This window comes from Tamandua tetradactyla, chromosome 2 (assembly GCF_023851605.1).
Source record: "Tamandua tetradactyla isolate mTamTet1 chromosome 2, mTamTet1.pri, whole genome shotgun sequence".
Classification (NCBI taxonomy): Eukaryota; Metazoa; Chordata; class Mammalia; order Pilosa; family Myrmecophagidae; genus Tamandua; species Tamandua tetradactyla.
In genome coordinates this window covers 102,048,302-102,067,387 of record NC_135328.1, presented here as the reverse complement: position 1 = coordinate 102,067,387, position 19,086 = coordinate 102,048,302, and the positions used below count along the sequence as shown (strand labels likewise).

Sequence of the window (19,086 nt, the reverse complement as noted above, 5' to 3'; positions counted from 1 at the left end):
TTTCTGCAACTGGCTGCTGCAGATGGCCTTGTTTTGTGGCATGGAGAATTTGTGATCAGCAGCCTGGCGTCGTGGTGTGATATGAGGTGCTTATCCTCTTTGGGGCTTCCATCTTTTTTTTTTATTTTCCATATATATTATGAAACATTTCCTTAAAAAGAAAGGCTCTCTTTTTCAATGTAAGATATTCTAAATCAAGGGTCTAACCTCCACACATAGTGGGTGGCCTAGAATGCAGGTTGGATGTAACACACTTGAAACTGTGGACAATGGGCCTCATTGTCTCCTCATCAACAGATACCCATACCAACCTTTCTAAAACACCATATTGATTTTTCTCAAAGCAAGTGTGCCAGTTTGAAATGTCTTGTATCCCAGAAAAGCCAGATTCTTTAATCCTCTTCAGTATTGCTGGGTGGAATCTTTGTTTCCATGGAGAAATGACCCACCCAATTGTGGGTGGTAGCTTTTGCTTAGGTCGTTTCCATGGAGATGTGTCTCCACCCATTCAAGGTGGGGTTGCTTCCTGGAGTCCTTTAAGAGGGAACCATTTTGGGAAAAGCTTCAGTGCCAACAGAGCCCACACGGCCAGAGACCTTTGGAGATGCAGAAAGAAAACACCCCCAGGTAACATGTTTGAAACAAGAAGCCAAAGACCCTAGCAGATGCCAGCCAGGTGCCATCCCAGCTAAGAGAGGTGTTCTGGATGGCATCAGCCTTTCTTGAGTGAAGGTAACCTTTTTGTTGATGCCTTAATTTGGACATTTTCACAGCCTTAGAACTATAAACTTGCAACTTAATAAATTCCCTTTTTAAAAGCTGTTCTGTTTCTAATATAGTGCATTCCAGCCAACTTCAGCAAACTAAAATAGCAAGGGCAAACAAAAGCCTTTTATAATGCCATGTATTTAAAAACCAATGGCTTCTTTCACCTAGTTCTATTTATTGTGTAATTAAGAAGAAAAAAGACTTCATGTTGCGAGGAAAATTCTTTTTAAAAATACTATTTACAAATCTTGTAAAACACAGCAGACTATGAAAAAAATTAGTTTTCTTCACTGTAGGGAAAAAAAGTTTTTAAAACATGACTAAAGCTTAATATAAATGTTCCAACAATTTTAGAAATAATATCCTCTGTTGAAACCTATGTATTAGATTCCAATGAAGGGAAAATATTCTACAGAGATGGAAATAAGTAACACTTTGTATTTTATTCATGATCATTATAAAGATTATGCCATCTTCAAAGATAGAACAGATAGAAAATGGAAGCAATGCTTAAGAAAATTATTTTCTGCAATTATGACCACAATAGATGCTGAAATTTGGCTCACTCTGTTGATGCTAAAGGACTCAGACAAATTTAAGCCTTCACAATTTTTATACACCTCACATGTTAAAATAACTTTTTCTATCCTCAGGCTTTGAAGAAGTGTTTTAAAATGAGATTAAGACAGAGCCCTTAATTTTAAAATTAATTTTATAAAATTTAATTATTAAAAATTATTTAATTTATTAATTTAATAAAATTAAATTGTGATGTGCTTTTAAATTTATTGCTTTATTGTATATATACTATTTTTCACAAAAAAGAAAAAAGTCAATTGTGATAATTAAAAAAAAAAAACCAGGAAAACAAACAAACAAAAACAGCTAACAGTTTGGAATAAAAAAAAAAAATCACATTGAAAAATATTTGCAACCTTATCCACACTTGTCAACAATGTCTTTCATATAGGTAAATGTCATCCATTTACAGATAGCACCATTAATCCTATGGAGCATATTTTTCTAATGGTTATCAAAATTTATAGCTCGATTCTTTTTGATTAGTCAAGATTTGAAGGCACCTACACTAATTTCAATCTCTATTTTATGATTCTGTTTTTAAATGTTTTTTATTGTAAAAGATAACGTATATACAAAGCAAAGAAAGAAAAAAGCAATAGTTTTCAAAGCACACTTCAACAGGTAGTAACAGAACAGATCCCAGAGTTTGTCATGAGCTACCATCCACTATCTCAGATTTTTCCTTTTAGCTGCTCTCAAGCACTGGAGGCTAGGAAGAATATTAATACAGTGATTTAGCAGCCATACTCATTTCTCAAATCCCATTTTCTCTGTTATACGTCTTCTTCTGCCTTTACTTCTTCTCCCAATCTATAGGGATCTTTGGGCAAAGCCTGTTCTGATTTTTTCACGTTGAGAAAGGGTACGCACACTAAAGGATAGGGGGGATGAATTGAATTGATAATCTTGGAGAGGCTGGTCCCTCTGGGTTTCAGGATTTATCTGACCTAGGAATCGTCTGGGAATTATATGTTCTAGGAAGGCAAACCTAGTACTTAAAACCTTTATAGAGTCTCAGTTCGAGCCCTAGGTGTTTTTAAGAATCAAAAGGAGTCATGCTGATTAGGTATTTTATGATTCTTAAAGAAGTAAATTAACAGGCTATGAGTCATTTTCTTTCTTTCTTTCCGTTTTTTTATTTGCATGGGCAGGCACTGGGAAACAAACCCGGGTCTCTGGCACGGCAGGTGAGACCTCTGCCTACTGAACCACCGTGACCCGCCCTATGAGTCATTTTAAACATTAGGTAAACTTTAATTTCTACAGTTTTAATTTCAATTGTGTTTTCTGTAGGGACATTTATAAGAAAAGGCAATTAATAGGTTTGAAATAAATTATTTCGAATGTAGTACTTTTCCTAAATTCTTATTTGGGGGTCCTCATTATATTGGTGGATTGTTGGGCAATGTCACCATCTCAGTAAACTCATTAAACTCATTCTGGGAGGCAGGAAGCACGTCTCTCCAAATAAGTTGCATGGAGCCTCACTCCAAGACAGTCCTTTAGGTAGTGCCATAATATCTTTATGATGTTGACAATTTATAAAACATTCTCATTTTGTTAACCCATTTGACTCTCACTACAACCGAAAGTAGTAAAAGCAGACACGTGTCTAGTTTTATAAGATTCTAGAAGTAAACTGATTAATCCAAGGACATGGAGCTATTAAGTAGTGGAGGCAAACCTTGACCTTCCAGACTCTGTGAGCAAAGAATTCAAGTTCGTTATTTCCTTGGAGTAAGATATTATATGTATTAGTTAGGGTTCTCTAGAGAAACAGAATCAACAGGGAACACTTGCAAATATAAAATTTATGAAAGTGTCTCACGAGACCGTAGGAACGCAGAGTCCAAAATCCACAGGGCAGGCTGCGAAGCCGATGACTCCAATGGATGGCCTGGACGAACTCCACAGGAGAGGCTCACCAGCCAAAGCAGGAATGCAACCTGTCTCCTCTGAGTCCTCCTTAAAAGGCTTCCCATGATTGGATTTAGCATCACTAATTGCAGAAGACACTCCCCTTTGACTGATTACAAATGGAATCAGCTGTGGATGTAGCTGACGTGATCATGACCTAATCCTATGAAATGTCCTCATTGCAACAGACAGGCCAGTGCTTGCCCAATCAGATGAACAGGTACCATAACTTGGCCAAGTTGACACCGGTCCCTAACCATGACATTATAGATCCTTTAATAAGCAAACTCTCAAAGCTACCTGTACTGGCTCTCCCTTCACCAACTTCCAATCCTGGGTCCATGTGGTGGGTCACAAGGAAATGGAGGAAAGACAGAGGCCAATCTAAGCTAATGGTGTTCATTGCCATGTTGGCGGCTTGGTATGTGCAGTCACAGTTTTACCTCAGAGGAGACAACTTTGGTAAAGTTTAAGCAGATTAGAACCTTCTGTTTCACGATTCCTTCCCAGCATCCTACCACCATAGCAATCCACGTGCCAAGTAAGCAAAATTTTATCAGGAAAGAATAGAGGAAAATGCCAACAAATGCAGCCTATTCCCAGCTCCAAAAAGATGTCCATAGTCTCAGCTGGTAATCTGTCTCCCTGCTTCCTGGCATCTTGTGACATTCAGCTCTTTCCCATGAACACTGGAAAAGTCCCAGTCCTATTCTCCCAACACTTGGCACCAAAGTAACCCCCTGGATTTTCCCATGATCTTCCCAACATTCAGTCCCCATAGAGAAGAGAAATGCCAACATTACATAAACACTACCAGTAAAAAAAGATAAGTATTCCTATTCTAATAGATTGTGCAGACTTTCCAGAAAGGAATGTCAATTATCACTGGATAGCCCTTTTTGCAACACTAAAAAATTAAGTAAAATTTATTGAGCGTTTATTATGTGCCAGGCAATGTGCTAAGAACTCTACTTCCTTGTATCGTTTAATCTTTAAATTCACTTTAGGAGGTATTACCATCCCTACTTTGCAGATGAGAAAATTTAGACCCAGAAAGTTAAGTAGCCTGCCCAAGTTCCCTTGGCTTGTAAATTGCAGGACTGAAATTATAAATCAGGCTCAGGGAGCCACAGGCATCATAAAAGCATTGTTTAGGAAGACAAAGGGAAGGCACATGGGCCAAGGGATATGTGAAAAAACACTGACTTCATTCCTTAAAACCGAATCTGATTTCATTAATGGGAAACTTCTAAGATTTAATAGAAAATGCATGAGACAGGAATGAATCATAAATGGGCCCTAATTTTATTACTATTGGGTGGTTGATCAAAATATTTGTTGGGCTCATATGTAAATAATGCCCCATGAGAGGATCCTTTTCTGTTGTGCAATCAAATGCAAGAAGTTTTCCAGGACAAATGGTTTTGGCTGTTGTACAGAAGTTTCTGTGCCTACAAAAGTAGTTATGAGTACACTGATTTTTGTCTTTTGACAAAATATTTGTCTTTGGGTGTTTGTACTTTAATAAAGAGGACCAAGAAATAGTTTCCACGAGTGGCCTTCTTTTTGTGTCTTAACAGTTCACAATACTTGTATGTTATTTCTTCATTCATTTAGACTTGACAGCCAGCTCAGGGATTTTTCCCATGTGAAACTATTGAAGTCCCCATAGACTCTTGTTAGGCTGTGATTCAGGGGAAGAGTCACCCAATCCTACAAAGAAATCAAAAGGGTGAGGATTGCATCTCAAACGCTAGCTTTTAAAGAATTACTCCCCTTATTTTTTCCTCTGCTGGAGAGTAGGAAAGTTTCCTCAAATGCAGTAAGGAGGTACAACTTGGGAGCTTTACTTTGGGGACCTATTCTTGGGAGTTTTTTCACTTCATAGAACACAGTAAAAACAGACAATCAGACAAAGAAGCTAACTAATAAAATTGCATAGCTGAACTTTATAAGTTTCCTTCATAAATCTTTAACAAATGAGAAATACTGAGATTAAAACCTTTTTCTTTTCCTTTTTTCTATTTGTAAATTTTTAACTATCATAATTATCAATGAACAAATTTATTCTAGAAAAATCTCCATGATGTCAATTAATCTCGATTTAAAAAGAGATGTATTTTACATATGTTAGATGCTAGGATTTGAGGCATTACAACATACTGATCAACCACATGGCCTTTGGGGTCATACATACTGCGATGCAAATCCAAGCTTTGCCATATATGACCTGCATAGTCTTGAGCAAGATGCTTAACCTCTATGACCTTCAGCCTCACAGGTGTGAAAAGAGGATAAAATGCCTGTGTGCAGAAAAGAATTATCATAGCAATCCTGGATGTTATCTTTAGAAAGTGCTGCTTGCAAGGTTGGTGTGGTGGCTTGGAGCTATGTACACCCCCCAAAAACATGTTCTTAATCCATTCCTCTGAATCATTATAAATAGGACCTTTTGATAAGGTTCCTTCAAGTAAGGGGTTTTCCAAAGGAATCAATATGGATCTTAATCCTATTAGTGGAGGACTTAGAGAGAAAGACACACATACACACACACAAAAAAAAAAAAAAAAAAGAAAAGAAAAAGCAGCAGCAGCAGCAGCAGCAGCCACAGAGAAAGAAGCTGGACATCAACAGAACCTGGAAGAGAAAGGAGAGGACATCACCACATGACAGACAAGTCAAGGACCCAAGGATCACCAGCAGCCAGCCCTGGAACAATGCAGTCTTCAGGGAGGAAGCATTGCCTTATTGATACCTGGATTTTGGACTTCTCCTAAGCGCAAAACTGTGAACCAATACATTCTCATTGTTTAAAGCACCCGATTTATGGTATATATATATATATATTTTTTTTTTTTTTTGGCAGATGGAAAACTAAAACAGTTGGGCCATGGCTAATGCCTGGGAACTTAGATTTTGGGAGGGTTCTCATCATTCTCTAAGAATGGCTACTGTACCTTAACTGTACAAGCAAGGTGGTTTATGACAAACATCTGCTTTCCTTCTGGGAATCTAGAATTTTATATATGCTTGGTAGAGGTTCCTATATAACTAGGCCCCAATAAAAACCTTGGGCTCTGAGTCTCTAATGAGCTTCCCTGGCAGACACAATTTCACCTAAATTGTTAAAGCTCATTGATGGAATTTTTAAGCGTGTCCTTTTTGGCCTCCACTGGGAGAGGACCTTTGGAAGCTTATACCTGGTTCCTCTGGTCTTCGCTATGCACCTTTTCCCTTTGCTGATTTTTCTGTGTATCCTTTCACTATAATAAATCATAGCCATGAGTACAACCGTATGCTGAGTTCTGTCCCATGAGTCCTAAGGAATCACAGAACCTCAGGTGGTTGGGAAATCCCAACACCACCAGCTTTACTAGCTTCTGTAAGTATTGAATGAGGTTATGCATAACACATATTAATTAGCAATAAATATTAGTTATAGGAACTGATAAATGACAGCTGATAGTATTATTTATCTATAAATACATGGTAAATTTTTGTTATATAATAAAGAGATTTTGATGGTTTGGGGCTGCATGTTCTTAAACTTAATCCATTCTTGTGGGTGTGAACCCATTTTAAGTAGGACCTTTGGATGAGGTTACTTCGATTAAAGTGTGCCACTTAATTAGGATGAGTCTTATGGACTGGAATCCTCTATGGACAGGATGAAAAAGAGAAAAATACACAAAGCAAAATGTGAAGGTCAACAGAGCCTGGAAGAGAAGGAAGAGGTCAGGAGAAGCTGCCATATTCATTGCCATGTGATAGAGGAACCCAGGACCAAGGATTACTGGGAGCCAGCCCCAGAATGCCAGTCTTTGGGAAGAAAGACTCACCTTGATGATGCCTGCATTTGGACTGCGTTTAGCCCCCAAACCATGAGCTAGTAAATTCTCATTGTTTAAGCCAACCCATTGTATGGTATTTGCTTGAATAGCCACAGAAACTAAAACAGAGATGGAACAGAAATATAGCACTAGAAAAAGCTCTTAAGATTTTTTTGAACACTTTCCAAAGTGAACTCTTTAAAAATAACCACAAATAAGTTTTATTCACAGTAAAACAATTGGAATGCTGTACTACTGTTTTGACCTCTCTACTAGACTTGAGGCAATGAAAGCTTTAACCATACCAGATATATTCTCAAATATCTTCTGTAGATGGGGGAAGGGGCATTGTGCCATTTCGTACTTATGAAAAAAGTGATACTTGGTGCTTAGCCACTTCCTGTGTTTTCAAAATTGAAAAGTATTATAATCTAACAAGAGCCCACTTGAGATCAAGGCATGAGCACAACAGGATGTACTTTCCTCTGTTATGAAGATAGAATTCTTGTGCCTGGCTAATCAACTAGAAAGTTTGAATTTTGTACACCCCAGGAAGAAATGATCTGAGGTGGTTTTGGAGATTGTTTTCTCTAGTTTTCACTTGCCCAGGTGGGTCCCTACATGTCCATTGAAGTATTCCTCCCAGGTTCTCTTTATTTCCAACCACCTTCATCATTCTATTTACCAAAATAGATGAAAAATTGAAGCCATATGTTATGTTTTGACTACTGTTCTGGCTCATACTGGTTGACCTGAAAAACTGCCAGGTTTGTGTGGGGACTAAAGCAGGAAGGGACTCTGTAGTCCCAGGCTGAGGTGGAAGCAGTCCTGTGACTTGGGCCATATGATCCTGCAGACCCTGTGGTGCTGTAAGCATCAGTGGTGAGGGTATTAGTTTGCCAGCACTGCTGTAACAAAGTACCACAGACTAGTCAGCTTAAACAACAGAAACGTATGATGTGATTCTGGAGGTTAGAAGTTCAAAATCTAGGTGTCAGCAGAGCCATGCTTCCTCTTAAAGGGGTAAATCCATTCCATGCCTCTACCCTTGATGCTGGTGAATGGTCAGCAATCCATGACATTCCTTGGCTTGTAGCATAACTTAATGTCAGCCTCCAACACAAGGGCATCTCTGTCTCCCTGCCTCTGCCTGACTGTGCCCCAATTTCCTCTGCACATAAGGGCATCAGTTATAGTGAATTAAGGGCCCACTCTAATCCAGTTTGGCTTTATCTTAACTGTACTAGCGTTCTCCAGGAAAACAGAATCAAGAGGAGACTACAGATATATAAGTATATATGTCATATATATATATATATATAAACATATGTATATATATATATGTATATATAATTGACAGGAGATTCTGAAAACAGAATCAACAGAAAACTATGTAAATATATATCATGAAAATTATTATAGGAATTGGCTCACATGACTATGGAGATGGACAAGTCCTGGCTTACTTCCTTCATACATATGGCAGGCTGAAAGCTGGGAACTCCAATAAAGGTTTGTGATGAATTCCCCAGGAGAAGTGAAGTAGAGATGGAAATTCTCTCTTCTGGCTACTGAAATCATCAGTTCTCCTTTTAAGGCCTACAACTGATTGGATGAGACTTCTCTTATTGTTGAAGACAATCTCCCCACTTGATTGTAGATGTAATCAGTCATAGGTAAAAATCAACTGGCTAATGCTTTAAATTCATGAAATAGCCTCATAGTAATAATCAAGCCAAACGACTGGACACCATAATCTAGCCAAGGTGACACATGAACTTAACTATCACATTAATAACAGCTTCAGAGATCCTATTAACAAATACGTTCACATTCATGGGACTATGGGTTAGGACTTGAATAAGCCTTTCTGGAGGACACAATTCAATCCATAGCAGTGGGAAAAGATGCTGTGTGGATTTTGTGGCAAGCCCAAATAGGAGACTTCCAATGCAGGGCCTTCGGGTTGAGGGGCAAGGACATACCATCTGAAGTGGAGAATTATGGGTCATTTGAAAATTTATTCCCGGTATGCTACAAGGCCTTAATAGAGACAGAAAACATGTCAAAGGTCACTAAGTGACTATATGGTGAAATTTCTTATCATAAGTGTTCTAGTTTGCTAGCTGCTGGAATGCAATATACCAGAAACAGAATGGCTTTTAAAAAGGGGAATTTAATGAGTTGCTAGTTTACAGTTCTAAGGCTGAGAAAATGTCCCAATCAAAACAAGTCTATAGAAATGTCCAATTTAAGGCATCTGGGGAAACATACCTTGGTTCAGGGAGTCCAGCGACGTTCAACGTTTTTCTCTCAGCTGGAAGGGCACATGGCGAACAGGCTCAGGGTTCCTCTCTCATCTGGAAGGGCATATGGCAACCATGGCGTCATCTGCTAGCTTCTCCTGGCTTCCTGTTTCATGAAGCTCCCTGGGAGGCATTTCCCTTCTTCATCTCCAGAGTCACTGGCAGGTAGACTTCAGCTTCTCATGGCTATGTTGTTCTGTTCTCTCTGAATCTCTCATTCTCCAAAACGTTTCCTCTTTTATAGGACTCCAATAAACCAATCAAGACCCACCCAAATGGGTGGAGACATGTCATCACCTAATCCAGTTTAACAACCACTCTTGACTAAATCCCATCATCCAGGGAGATGATCTGATTACAGTTTCAAACATACAGTATTGAATAGAGATTATTCTACCTTTATGAAATGATATTTTGATTAAAACATTGCTTTTCTAGGGGGCACACTTCCTTTCAAACCAGCACAATAAGTTAGATCAGACCAACTGAATTAAAAGACCGGGGGGGCCCAACAGCAATATGCAATAAGATAAAGGTACTACATCCAGGATTGGAGATACTGGAGGACACAGTAAGCTATATGAGTAGCAGCCCAGACTCCCATGGCACCTTCCACTGCTGCATCAGTGCCTCTCCTTCATCTTACATTCATGGCTGAATGGGGAATTCTGTATGACCAACTGAAGGAGGAGAAAAAAGTGCAAGCTTATATTGCAGATTGGTCAACCTTTTATGTGCAGGTAAGGTGGAAATAGATGGTGGTTTCTCTACAATCCACTCAAAGGTGTCTCTGAGAGCAAGTGTCAAGGAAAATCTTACCTATGATCAGAACTTTGTGTGGCCATTAGGTCATTCACTTTGTTTGGAAAGAGGTTGGAATAAACCCAAAGCCATGGGCAGAGACAATTGCCTGGACATTTGGCCAGAGGTCTAGAAGGAAGGAGATTGGAAGGCTGCAGAGAGGTCTTGGGTAGAGGCATGTGCATGGACATATGGAGATGAAGATGAAGTGCATGATGTGTTAACCATCAGAGAGCATCCTCAGGACAGTCACCAAATAACCAAGGAGGCAAAATGACCTTGCCAGTTGATTGACATCCAGCCCTTGTCATCAGCCACCACAGGACTGGCATGATGGACATATGAATGAAGTGGCCACAGTAGCAAAGAAGGAGGCCATGCAGGAAATGAATATTGTGGATTCCCACACTCCAAGACTGCCACTGCCAAATGTCTAATTGCTAGTAATAGAGACTAATATGGCCCTCAGGGAAGATTTCATCACATTGGGCCCCTTTCATCCTGGAAGGGCCAGAAGTTCATTCTCAGAGAAATTGATACATATTATGGGTATAGGTTTGTGTTTTCTGTCCCTGGTCCTCAGTCAGAACTACTATCTGAGGGCTTACAAAGTATTCAGTTTACTGCATGGGATTTTACATACCTTTGTATCAAACAAGGTACTTCATTTACAGCAAAGGAGATGTAAATGCAAGAGAGTAATGGGAGAACCATTCCTTTGTTTCGTTTTCTTATTTTGTTCAGTGATTGCCAGGTCTGAGGTCGGTTAGGATTTAGCTGGAATTGAGTAAAGTTTTAATAATAATTCCTTACAATTGCCTTTTGTGGCTCACGAGTCTTTAAAAATACATTTGTAAATTTGCTTCTTGTGACTGCTCTGTTATGAACTTAACATTATTCCCTCATTTACAGATGAAAAATCTGAGGATTAAAGAGGTTAAATGATATATACCATCTATACGAGTCCTGAGTGTCAGATCCAGAACTTGAACCGGGTCTTCTGATTCCAAATCCCGGGCTTTGTCTGCTATGTCCTAGCTGCTGTGTTTATTTTGCAATGGGAAGACTGAAGAAAGGACCAGCAATTATCTGCATGAAATGAAAGCCAAGGCTAGGTAAGTGATTGCTGTCTGGTTTCCAGGAGTTACCAGCTGGGCAGAATGAACTGGTCTAAAGGTTTGCTTCAATCCTGATAATCTTTGTATCTATGTTCTCTTTCCAGGTCCACCCCAGAAATCTCTGTTTGCCAGGTGGAAATGGAAAATAAGCACTCTCTCTTACCCTCTCTGCCTTCAGTCTCACCTTCTCACTGTCTTTTCTTCACATACCAGCTGGCGAGACCCTTCATAAAGTATAAGTCAGCTCATGGTACTGCTCTGCTGAAAACTTTCCAATGGCTTCCCATGATTCCTAATTAATGATTCAGAGTCCCTAATGTGATCTCCAAGTCCTTGCATGGTTTAAGCCCTGGCTGTCAACCCAACCTCCCACCATTCTCTCCCTGGCTTACCTCCTTCCAAACATAGTGGCCTGCTAGTTGTTTCTCAAACACACTGAACTCGTTCCCATTTCAGTGTCTTTCCATTTTCTTTTCTTTCTTCCTGGAAAATTCTTCCCCCAAGTTCTTGCATGGCTCGCTCTCTTATTCTACTCCAGCATCTGTCTAAATATTTCTTTCTTGGAGAGGCCTTCCCCAGCTGCCTCTGTCATGCAACCTCTGTGTTGCACTCTTTCTCTTTTACCCTGCTGTATTTTTCTTTCTGGCACTTACTACAATATGAAATCATGTCATATGATTATTTGTTTACGTGTTTATTATCTTCCCCCTGCCTGCCGCCACCCTCCCTCCCCCAACAAGAAAGCAAGGAGCTTTGTCCAATATGTTATTTGTTACATGTCCAGCTCCTGGAGCAGGGTCTGCCATGCAGTGGGAATTCAATATAGATTTGTTTAATAATGAATGGATCCTTGGTATTCTTTCTTTATCCCTCCCTCCCTCTCTCTTTCTTTCTTTCCTTTTTGTAAAGAATACTGGACTCCCCTCCTTAATTCATCACTTGGGACTGTGGTGACTTATTTATTCACAGAGGCTGTGTTTTAACTCAAAGCATTAACCAGAAAAATGCATTAATTTCCAACTTCTTCCTTTCTTAATTTTAAGTGCCCACTTACTTTAACTACATTCAAGATAACCAGGATCCTTCATGTCAAATAGAAACGCATGGCCTTGACCTCCAAATCTTCTTTGGTCAATTCTCCTTGTCATTAGCAGCTGCAGTCATCTCTTGCCACAACTTAGCTTGAGACTTCTTAACTTGGAGTCTGGGAACCTTGCTGAAATCAATGGATGGGATTCTGGGAGTTCATGAATGTCTTGAAATTGTGCCTGAATAGTGCATACATTTTTCTAAAGGAATGGGCCCTCATTTTCTTCAGAATTTAAAGGGAACCCAACATCTCCTGCAGAGGTAAAGAGCTCCTCAGACAGTTGTGGTTGTCATCATTCACCAAGCCTGCCTCCACTATTTGAAGCTACAAAGCTGAGCAAGAATATGTCATGATACATAGGACACAGATTTGGCAAAAGTTTGAGGTGTGGCAGACCCCGGAGGTTCTCCCTTTTTCATTATGAGGGTGTAATAACATGAAGGAAATATGATTACTGTGAAAGTTGGCTGTGAATACTAAAGGATGAAAACCTAGGATCAATCTAGCAGTCAATTTCTACCTGCAGGCATCTCCATATCCTTAAGGAATGGTATGCAATGCACATTCATACATATCTAAGTCAAGCCATCCATCCATCCATCCTTCCATCCATCTGTCAAAAACAAAAGCAAAAACTTTCTTAAATGTGTGAGACACACACTGTTTTCTTTTTAGATTCTAATCCCAGTGGCTGCAGCTACATGGTCAAATACAATGTTGATATGCTTTCTTCCCTGTTATCTTTACTGCAATGAGAGATAATAATATCTGATCTTGGATATTAAGAATAATTCCTCTACTAGCAATTTCATAATATTGTCCAATACACTTTTGAGGGGAGTTCATATTTATCAATGAAAGTGAAAAGGAGATAGTTTCTTCTTGAAATGAAGATAATTTTACTCTTCCTGCTTAATAAAGTAATACTTTATTTTAAATTAATTAAATATTTAATAAAGTAAATCTCTTTATTAAAGATTAATAAGTCCATTAAAATAAGTTCTCTTATTGCCTAGAGACAATAAATAAAATGTCAATAGTGACATTTTAGTGTATTTATTTTCAGACTTTTCCTACATCTATACACACTCATATACATTTATTTTTTTATTTTTTTTTTTACATGTACAATCAGTAATTCTTAATAACATCACATAGTTGCATATTCATCATTTCTTAGTACATTTGCATCGATTTAGAAAAAGAAATAAAAAGACATCAGAATAAGAATTAAAACAATAATAGAAAGAAAAAACAAAAACAAAAACAAAAAACCTATACCTCACATGCAGCTTCATTCAGTGTTTTAACATAATTGCATTACAATTGGGTAGTATTGTGCTGTCCATTTCTGAGTTTTTATATCCAGTCCCGTTGTACAATCTGTATCCCTTCAGCTCCAATTATCCCTTCTCTTTTTTTTTTTTTAAATTAACGGAAAAAAAGAAATTAACCCAACATTTAGAGATCATACCATTCTACATATGCAATCATTAATTCTTAACATCATCACATAGATGCATGATCATCATTTCTTAGTACATATGCATTGGTTTAGAAGAACTAGCAACATAACCGAAAAAGATACAGAATGTTAATATAGATAAAAAAATAAAAGTAATAATAGTAAAATCAAAACAAAACAAAAACCTATAGCTCAGATGCAGCTTCATTCAGTGTTTTAACATGATTACTTTACAATTAGGTATTATTGTGCTGTCCATTTTTGAGTTTTTGTATCTAGTCCTGTTACACCGTCTGTATCCCTTCAACTCCAATTGGCCATTATCTTACCCTGTTTCTACCTCCTGCTGGACTCTGTTATCAAGGACATATTCCAAATTTATTCTCGAATGTCTGTTCACATCAGTGGGACCATACAGTATTTGTCCTTTAGTTTTTGGCTAGACTCACTCAGCATAATGTTCTCTAGGTCCATCCATGTTATTACATGCTTCATAAGTTTATCCTGTCTTAAAGCTGCATAGTATTCCATCGTATGTATATACCACAGTTTGTTTAGCCACTCTTCTGTTGATGGAGATTTCGGCTGTTTCCATCTCTTTGCAATTGTAAATAACGCTGCTATAAACATTGGTGTGACTCATATACATTTAATGTAACAAAAAATGGAATTTATTGTACATGCAATTGTAGAGTTTGTTTTTCCATTTCATATATGATGGTTATCTTTCACTAAATATACATCTACATCATTATTTTAATGGCTACATAGAATTCTAAAGTATTGACAAAACAATTTTTAAAAACAACTCAGTGGTGGACATCAAGATCATTTCCTTTTCCTCAACTATTACAAACAGTGCTGGACAAACATCCTTGTACAAACACCCATGTGCAATTGTCTGATTATTTCTGTAGTATAGAATTTGGGCCTTGGTCTTTTTTCTCTGTAAAACAAGGGAATTGAACTGGATTTTCTCAAAGGTTCCTCCCTTCTGAGGAGCCAAATGCTGGGAGATATCTTAAGAAGTCATCAGTTTTATCTTCTTGTTTTGGTTGAGCTTTTCTTGCCACCTACAGATAAGGAAATATTTGTACTCCTATAAGAAGTTAAATCAACCTAGCAATCAAATTAAGAAAAAGAAACCAGTATTTTTAAGTGTATCTGGAAATTCTCTTGGTAATATGCTTCAGTGCTAAATTACCATAGCTGCCAAGTTCTCTTTTTACCTGGCTTAAGCCTGATATTGTCATGTAAGCTTAGTTAACTAATTTCACTCATCAGTAGAGACTTTCTGAACCTTCTCCTGGAGAATGTCTCTCTTTATGATTTCAAGGTTTAACGGTTCAGTTTTTCTCTCCTTTAAAAATAATCCTGAAAAAAAAAAAGTGAATTGTGATGATGAATGCACAGCTATGTGACGACGTGAACCATTGACTGTACACTTTGGATGATTACATGGTATGTGAATATATAATATATATCAATAAAAACTTTTTAGAAATTTTTAAAAATAATAATAATAAAATTCATGCTCTTCTTGGAGACGAGAAAGACTGAATTGATAAAGCCCTAAAGAATACAGATAGAGTTATTAGCTTTTCTGCCTAATATGAGCAACATTATGCAAAACAACTGGCAAATATTCTTCAATATTCCTGTCATGAACAACTGATGAACTGTTCCAGATTAAGGGGAACTAAAGGCACATGACAACTAAGTACAAAGCATGATCCTGGATTAGTTTCTAGATTCTAGATGGGGGGCAAATCTATGAAGGAGCTTGTTGGGACAATTGGCAAAGTTCGTATATGGACTGTATATGTTTAATTTTTAAAATTTGATAGTCATGCTGTGGTTATGTAAAACAAGTCGCTATTCTTAGGAAAAACTAACTGAAATATTTAATGGTAAACAGGGATGATGGTTGCCGTTTACTTTAAGTGGTTCCAAAGAAATAGATAAATAACTTTATAGAGAAAATGAAAGCAAATGTAGCAAAGAGTTAAATAGGAATCTGGGCGAAGGGTTCACAGGAGTTCTTGTAGTATTACTGCAGCAACTTTATGTTTGAAATTATTTCAAAATGAAAAAAAGCAAGAAAAAATTCTTGTGTTTCTAGAAAGGTATTTCTCTTAAGGCTCCTTTAGAGTCCTATTTTGTTTTCTGTGGAAAGTCTTCATATTCTGTGTATTTTGTCAGCTAGAGTGGCATAAGCAAAGATGATTATGGCTGTAGAGTTTCAGTCAAATGTGAAATCTATCTGCTTCTTTCCTTTACATCTCACACACCAAATTTTCTATACAGTGAAAGGGAGTCAGGAAGAGTGAAAAATAAAAGGTTGAAAACATTCAAGTTAGTAAAAAAATGAATCGCAGTTTTCCTCAACAGTTTTTAACTTTTTATTATAAAAATGTTAAACCTATAAAAAATAGAGATGAGTAAATAAACACCTATTTTTCTATCACCTGGATTTGATAATTGTCAACATATTGCCATATATGCTTCATGTATAATTTTTGACTAAAGTATTTAAAGTAATTTAAAGATATCAGGACAATTCATCCTTAATACTTCAGTAGGAAGCACTTAAAATAAAATTAAAAAATTCTGTATACTACAACACCATTATCACACGTAGCAAGATTATCAGCAATGCCATCCATTTCCTGGTCCATATTCACATTTTCCCTTCTGATCCCAAATATGTCTTTCACTGATTTGTTCAAATCAGGATCCAATTAAGGGTCACACATTGCATATGGTCATTATGTCTCATAGATCTTTTTAAATCTAGAACACTCCTTCCCTGCTCCAGCTCTTAACATTTCTCCTCTTGTGACCAGCAAATAATCCGTAGTGTGTAAACAGAAAGTTTGAATAAGACTGATGCTCTATAATATAAGATGAACTAATTATATGAAATATTTGATTTAAAATCTGGGGACATTTCTGGTTCTGAAAAGCAAACAGTACCGTTTCGAGTACAGTTTAGCATCTCCTTGAATGTTGCTTTTCTTATCAATATAATGGGGATAATAATTCTTGGCTTGTTTATTCCATAGATGCAGGATGAGGCTCAAACAAGGTGGAGCCTGTGAAAGCATTCTACCAACTGATAGTCACATGTAAAGCAGCATTATTTTTATCATTTTCCCCAGCAAAATTAATCACTTCTGTTTTAGTTTCCCTGCTGCTAGAACAAATGTCACACAGTGGGTTGACCTAACAATAGGAACTTATTGGCTCACGTTTTCAGAAGCAAGAAGGCTGGATTCCTCCTGGGGTTGGTATCTTCTGGGTGGTTGGCAACCACTGGGGCCCCTTGGCATTTCCATCCCATGGTAATGCACCTGGTGATGGCTTCTTTCTCTTCCAAGTTCAGCTAACTTCCCACTTCTGGCTGCCCCTTGTGGCTTCTCTTTCTGAGGCCTTTTCTGTAAACCCTCCAGTAACAGGATTAAGAGCCATCTTGATTGAGTTGAGCCACATCTTAACAAAAGTAACTTCATCAGACGGTCCCATTTACAGTGGGTTCAGGTGAATGGCTTAAGATTAAGAACATGTTTTTCTGGGGTGCATAGCTCCAAGTCACAACCTTCATTAGCATAGGAGTTAGCATGAGACACTGGAGCCCTTTTAAAGGCACAGGGTAATAAGGAAAGAAAAGTTCTTTTGCGGCCTAGGAATCCTCTTCTTTCCCTTCTCCCCTCAAAAATCCAGACTCCAAATGCAAATTAATGTTTAAAATCAGAGATGAAAATATGTGATGTGGGTCCCCTCCCATCCCCTCCAAACAACCTGAGCCTTGTATAAGCAGCTGTCAGATGTGGCCCCCCTGCACTGAAGAGAGAAGCAGCAGGTGGAGTGTCATGAGCGTGTGTAGCCTGATGGAACAAACAACATGTTCTCCCACCTACGCCCTTCCCAGCCTCCCTCCGTGCGTCAGTGGCCCCTGTAGCACAGCCATAAGTGCTGCTGATGGTGTTATTTCCTGTGTAAATGAAAGTACAAAAGGATGGAAGAATGATTGGTCATCCTGCCGCACTGTTGACACCTAGGGTCTGAATTTAGCAGACAGCTCTGGTTCGCTGCCCTGCCTGGAAATGCTGGGTTTTCTCTCTGCCCCCCTCCCCCCCTGCCCTCCCATCCCCCCACCCCACCCCCACCCACCCCTCCGGGCCCATCTCTGAGATGTGCTTCCCTGAGCTTAGCAGATGCTGCTCCTTTGGCTTACAAAGTGTGGGCATCTATTGCCTCCTGTTTTACACTTGTTTCTTCTGCTGCCAGGGTTGCAGCTCTTTGGCTGTCCACCCCATACTGAGCTTATAGGTCCATGGGGTCTCTCAGCTAGAAGGGACATCAAAGCCATTGACAACAGCCCCCACCCAGTATAGCCAGATGTCCTTCACGCGATTGCTTATATGCAGTTGGTAAAGTGGTTGGTCAAGAGCCAAGAATCTCTGGGTTCACATTTCTGGTCCCCACTAGTTCTATAATCTGAGACAAATTGCTTAGCTGCTCTGCCTTAATTTTCCCATCTGTAAAATATTGATAGTAATAGTATCTACTTCACGGGTTATTGCGAGGACCATCAAAATTAGTATCTGGAAAAAAAAATTAATATCTGTCAGTGAAACCTGACAGTAGTGCCCAATGGATAGTAAGCATCATATAAATGTTAACTATCTGCAGGTAGCTATCCAGCCTCGTCATATAAACAGTGTGAGGGATGGAGAACTCCCTGCCTCACGAAACAAAGCTGTCCGATCTTTGGTTAATGTGAGCTGTTAGATACCTCCCTCATATCGTGCAGATGGTGGGAAGAAGGGAAAGGTAGTGCCAAAAATACACTGGATATTGTGCTAGGTTTTTCTAGAAGATATTATGTTGCAAAACCATCTGGAATTACTTAGCCTCATTTTATTGATTCACACATGGCAAGACTGAAGTACAGAGGATTTGGGAAAACTGCCCAGAGTCAAACACAAGTAATTGTTCGAGTCAGGATTTGGGTCTCTGAAGCACTAATATCTTCAAATATTGGAGGGTTGCTGTCATTTATTTCCTTTTGGGATTTTAGCTTCTCACAATGCTTGACATATAGTAAATGAATATCAATGATAAAAATTGTGGGTTTTATTTATTTCTATTAATACTTTATGCATTGCCAATGCGCTTTTGAACCCTTCCCTGTATTTCTTACCAA

At 38.4% G+C, this 19,086-nt stretch overlaps 2 long non-coding RNA genes across 3 annotated transcripts; one reads left to right on the top strand and one right to left on the bottom strand.

Moving 5' to 3' along the window:
* Positions 1–282: 282 nt before the first annotated feature.
* Positions 283–13,206, top strand: LOC143673633 (uncharacterized). Of its 2 annotated transcripts, none has more exons than XR_013170493.1 (4): positions 283–732; positions 2,502–2,596; positions 11,117–11,319; positions 11,427–13,206. It is a non-coding gene; the product is annotated as an uncharacterized LOC143673633 (long non-coding RNA). The 2 variants fall into 2 exon arrangements; XR_013170492.1 differs by having other exon boundaries at positions 289–627.
* Positions 13,207–13,798: 592 nt separating this feature from the next.
* Positions 13,799–17,772, bottom strand: LOC143673632 (uncharacterized). The gene is made up of 2 exons (XR_013170491.1): positions 17,129–17,772; positions 13,799–15,251 (listed from the first exon to the last, which is right to left on the bottom strand). It is a non-coding gene; the product is annotated as an uncharacterized LOC143673632 (long non-coding RNA).
* Positions 17,773–19,086: the final 1,314 nt, after the last annotated feature.